This window comes from Neoarius graeffei, chromosome 15 (genome assembly GCF_027579695.1).
Source record: "Neoarius graeffei isolate fNeoGra1 chromosome 15, fNeoGra1.pri, whole genome shotgun sequence".
NCBI classification, from domain to species: domain Eukaryota; kingdom Metazoa; phylum Chordata; class Actinopteri; order Siluriformes; family Ariidae; genus Neoarius; species Neoarius graeffei.
The window spans coordinates 59,038,669-59,043,940 of record NC_083583.1 but is presented as its reverse complement, the minus strand read 5'-3'; the positions used below and the strand labels follow the sequence as shown (position 1 = coordinate 59,043,940).

Below are 5,272 nucleotides of genomic sequence, written 5' to 3'. Positions count from 1 at the left end.
GTTTGCTAGGTCTAATTCAGAAGGAATTCGTGGTGGTTTGGTTCAATGTTTTAAAAGTACAGGAGTGTGTTGATGTTCATCTCGGCCCACTAAAGGCAGACTACAGCACCACAACCTCCTGATGAGAAAGAAGAGAAACAAGATGGCGGCGCATGTGTTGTGTTGTTATTGTTTTCTCCCCGATGCCGAGTCCAAACTGAACATATGCGGTATGTTTGGAGTCCTGTCTCAGAGAGAACAGGGGTGGGGTGTGTGTGTGTGTGTGTGAGAGAGAGAGAGATCACGAGAACAAAAGACTGATGACATCACCACACAGAGAACCAATCAGAACACCAGCAGATGCTCAAATCTCCATACTCCATTGTTTCTGAAACATTGTGAGGAACCACATTATTTATAGCGGCTGTTCAGGTGGTGTGTTTGTGCTTGCTACGGCAGCACATATACTAAAATTGGAACGATACAGAGAAGATTAGCATGGCCCCTGTTGTGGTGCTGTAGTCTGCCTTTAGAAGGCCGAGATGAACATCAACACACAAGTTCGCGTATGATCAAATTACTTGCCCATTTGGAATACGTGATTGTCCATTACATTTGCCCTGCATGTTTGTACGTTTGAATAATTACTCATATTTTTCTGCGGATTTGCACATCTTAAAATTACTCACTACTTTGGCCTGTGTATTTAACAGGGATCCCAGCAGTAATTGAAAAAAAATAGAGGAATGTAAGAAACTATCAGCAGGGGTCAAGGGCGCTGCAAGCCCCCTGAAGCTGTTGAGATTTTAACATTTAAAGATGCTATAGAACACATTTTTACATAGATTTAACATAGAAAAGCAACAGAATTTAACAATAATGTGTATCTATTTGATGCCATATTTTGTAATCAATGACATAAGTGGCAAAAAAAATTTATAAAAATTAGATGAAAATGTAGCTTTGAAGAATATACTTCTAACCCGGACACTGTTCCGCTATCTCTTTTATGGACGATATCTTTTTTCCACGACATACTGAATTAAGTTCAATGCATTAGAAACAAAAGCACGGACGGAGTTAAAACACATTTTCTAGCAAATGGGCGCCGCCATATTGTTTTCTCGTTCAGCAGGGCTATTCAATTAGTTTTCCATTTCGGCCACATTTCGAATCCAAGAACTTGAGGTGGGCCACAAATTTTCCGCGGTCACGAACAAGTGGTAATTTTTCAGTTTTCAAGTAGCCTACAAGGTCTATTATATTTCATTTTTAGCCTTCAACTTAACATTGAATATTCAAAATGCACACAAACAACTCTCTTTCCCATCTTTATTTAAAACAAACAAAAAAATAGAACATTTATCTCAACATTTCTCATTGATATGCTTGTCAGGCTACTGATACTAAACAGAACACAGCTTTAGCCCACAGCTGCCGTTGACTTTAGTGAGAGAAGTGACATTTCTTGTTTTGCACAAGATCTGTGATGTTTGGTTCATAAGATGTCAATGCAATCGCGACACGTTGAGAATGCATATGTGGCAGCGGGGGCGTGGTCAAGCGCCGGTCTGACAGGAGGGCGGAGTCAGGGAAGGTAAGTGACAATCACTACACCTGTCGTTAATTCATGTGTTTAAGGAGAGAGAGAGAGAGAGAGAGAGAGAGAGAGCAGAGGGAGCTCTCCCTACAACTAGACGACTGACATGTGTGCGTGTGGCTGAGTGTGTGTGAGAGAGTGCAGATATACGCTGAAAAGCTAAATAAAAGCGAGTTTTGTGGACCGAGTTCTGTCCTGTCGTCCTTCTGTGCTCCACCCACCTACACGAACTGTCACAGTGGTGCGCTCGTCCCGGATTTCGGCACCACTGTGACAGTTCGTGTAGGTGGGTGGAGCACAGAAGGACGGCAGGACAAAACTCGCTTTCATTTAGCTTTTCAGCGTATATCTGCACTCTCTCACACACATCAGTTGTCTAGTTGTGGAGAGAGCTCCCTCTGCTCTCTCTCTCTCCTTAAACACATGAATTAACGACAGGTGCAGTGATTCTGCCACTTACTGTACCTTCCCTGACTCCACCCTCCTGTCACAGACCGGCGCTTGACCACGCCCCCGCTGCCACAGCATATTTGCCAACTATTTGCATTTTACTGAGTTAACAGTAGCTGGGAAATAATAAAAGTGCAAAATAACTATTATAACATCTATTTATTGATATTCGGTAAATTAAAATACATATATTAAGTTTTGGAGACTGGTGAATGGTATTTTACTTTTAAAGATGAAGCATCACGTCGGCCGCATCCGGGCTGCAGGCCGCCAATTGAATAGGCCTGGCGTACAGTCTCGCGGTATTTACATCAATTTAACTTCCGAGTGTTCCTGAATGTCAACGAGAACAAACGAAGCTGACAAAAACATCGCTAAACAAGCAAACCAAATCAGAACGTATTCTGCTGGTCATTTTACTTAAACATATTTTTAACGGATAAAGAGATTTAAAAAAAAAACAAACAAACCCACCACCACTTTGGCTAGAAAAATAGCGGAATTCCGCTAAATAGCGGACGTCTGGGATCCCTGATTTAAATATTTTGATAAGATTGTTAATTATTTTTGCATTTTCTCTGTTCTGTTTTTATTTGAAAGGTTTTTTACCTGCTGAATATTTCACAAAGTACCATTGGTACTGCAACAGTGTGCTCTCTTTGAAAATAAAGAAAGAAAAAAGGAGAAAGAAAAGGAAAACTGTTGTTGCGTGGAACTTGTTCTGAGTGGAATCCAGTTACCCAAATCTCCAGCAAATATCAGAGTCCCTTTCAAGTTGGGGAAATAGTAAACGAACTCAAACAACTTGACAGTAAGGGCTTGGGACTTTCTAACATTTATGTAATGTTACATCATGTTAGGCAGCATTAGAATGTTTTTGTGTGTGTATACACATGTACATAGTTCTATTTATATTCTGTCTTCTTATTGGGTGAGATAGTGTGAGAACTCATTTATTTTTCCCGTACTGTTTATGAGCAAACTGGTCCCGCCACTCCTCGTAAGAGATATCTGATGTCTCCTCGCAGAACCAGTTGCCATAATACTGTCTGTGGCGCTCCTTTGTCCTTTCCTTCCCACACCGACGACAGGTAATGGTGTCCTTGACACGGACATACTTTCTACATCTGTCACCAGCCTCTTCCCTTTCGCGCTTTTTCCTCTGGTACCACTGGGTTGACCTCGGGACGCTGGCCAGATGTTGTGGGGCAGTCGGCAGAGGGCGGATGGGGAACTGATGCATTGGCTGCGTGGTACCAGGCTGGACCTGTGCTTGTCCGGCGGCAGTCATGATGATGGTGGTGGTGGTGGTGGGTAAGCGAGGAGCCAACTGTTGTCGGACGGTGCCAGCCTGCCCGGCTGTGTTTGGCGGCAATGTAAAAACAAAAAGCTGATGCACGGGCGGAAGGGGCATCACGGTCACTCTCTGGACAGGTGGAGGCAGTGGCAGCGTAGCACAGGGTGGGGGCGGTGGCATTGTTATCCCCTGCTCAAGGATCTGCCTCTCTTGTTTTTTGGCTTTATAGTTGTACCTAGAGAACGACACAGACAAAAAAATATATATAAGACACCAAAAAAAAAAAAAAAACAGCTAGACAATTAGTAACCATTTTATATAGTTGGCATGCCAAAGACTGGATTTACTATCTAAACATAAATTTGTTTACGACTCTTATCAAGATGAATAACGAATAAGAGTAAATATCCGTTCACTTACCACTGTAACAGAGTGGCTTGATTGATCTCCACCAGCTGAATATTTGTCTGCTGCATGACCTGTGGATTATCCAGCACCTTCTGTCGGATGTCCTGATAAGCGCGACAGATGAGCGGCCACCGCTGAACTGTGCCCTTGTTATGACGCACCGCGGATGGGTTATCAGTGCACAACTTGGTTATGAGGCGTTCCATATACCGGTTGCAGTCAGGCCACTGAGCTGGGCCCGTGTTTTGGCCAAAGCAACATCTACAATGAATAAATACAAATTTAAACAACAAACAATAACAGAAACCATTGTTTCTGAAAATTCTCTTTAGTTTATTTATAATTTATGATACTGTATTCTATTCTCGTATTGCATATGGACCCTTCCAATAAAAATGCTAAATGTGGACCACTTACTGTACCTTTTGGTGCTTTCAACACCAGGGGCCACAGGGGACTTTGCTGCCTTAAACCTGCCCCGTGCCTTGGTTTTATGACGAGGCGAGAAGCTGGTTGGGCTGGTGTCATATTCATCAAGGTTATGCCAGAGCTTGACAATCTGTTCTGCTTGACTGTTCCTGAGTGGTCCAGTCTGGTCCTTTAATAAGAACAGGAACTGAGCCAGGTCTTCAACACGACTGTAGCCGGGGATGTTGTTCTGGTCAACAGATTCCTGAATAAAAAGAGATCATGTATGCATGTGTGTATATATACACACACATACATACAAACATAAGACACACACAGACATACTACATGCATAAATAAACAGTGTAAATAATAGATAACTAAAGAAGTATGATTTACCTCTGGGGAGTCCTGTGGTGGTGGTGTCTGACTACCAGTGGCTGCAAGTGGCGTTGTTGGTCTGTCAAGCAGTCTTGGTGTTGACATGGCCACAGTGGTTGATGTCAATGGTAAGACTGCAGGTGAATTGCTGACAGTTGCAGATGCAGGCGGTTCTCTGGCAGAACTCTTGAAAAGCTGCCGCTTCATCTTGGCTGACTGCATGGCTGTCAAAAAAAAAAAAAAAAAAAAAAAAAAAAAAAGCAAGGCTGATAAGACCATTTAAAAGATTCAATTCACTAAATATTGCAGAATGCATTGTTAGTTTTTGCACAATATAACATATCTTTATTATTGACTACATATCGAAAGGATTGGTATATCATTTCAAGAGGAAAATAATATATCGATGTGATGAAATAAATACTTGCATTATTCAAAAAACAGATACAAGTCTTACAATTCCGGGAGGGCTGCCTTATTGGAGATTCATCTTCAAGCGGGGGAGGCTGTAGCTCCACATCCAAAGTGGATATAGTGGGGTCCTTAACAGGACTGGCCTCCTCGAATTCCTCATCCTCGAGATGGGCATCCAGACGCGCCGACTCCTCGCTGTCTGGGTCCAGGGTGTAATCCTGTAACACCTCACCTGTCTGGCTGTACAGGTACTCGATACCAATCAGCTCACCTTAATACAAGACAAAATACATACATTGAGAAATATGGGTAAATCAGACAGACAATCTTAAATT

The 5,272-nt window shown here is 42.5% G+C and overlaps 1 pseudogene; it reads left to right on the top strand.

The window, feature by feature from the left end:
• Positions 1–422: 422 nt before the first annotated feature.
• Positions 423–487, top strand: LOC132899816 (U6 spliceosomal RNA; annotated as a pseudogene).
• Positions 488–5,272: the final 4,785 nt, after the last annotated feature.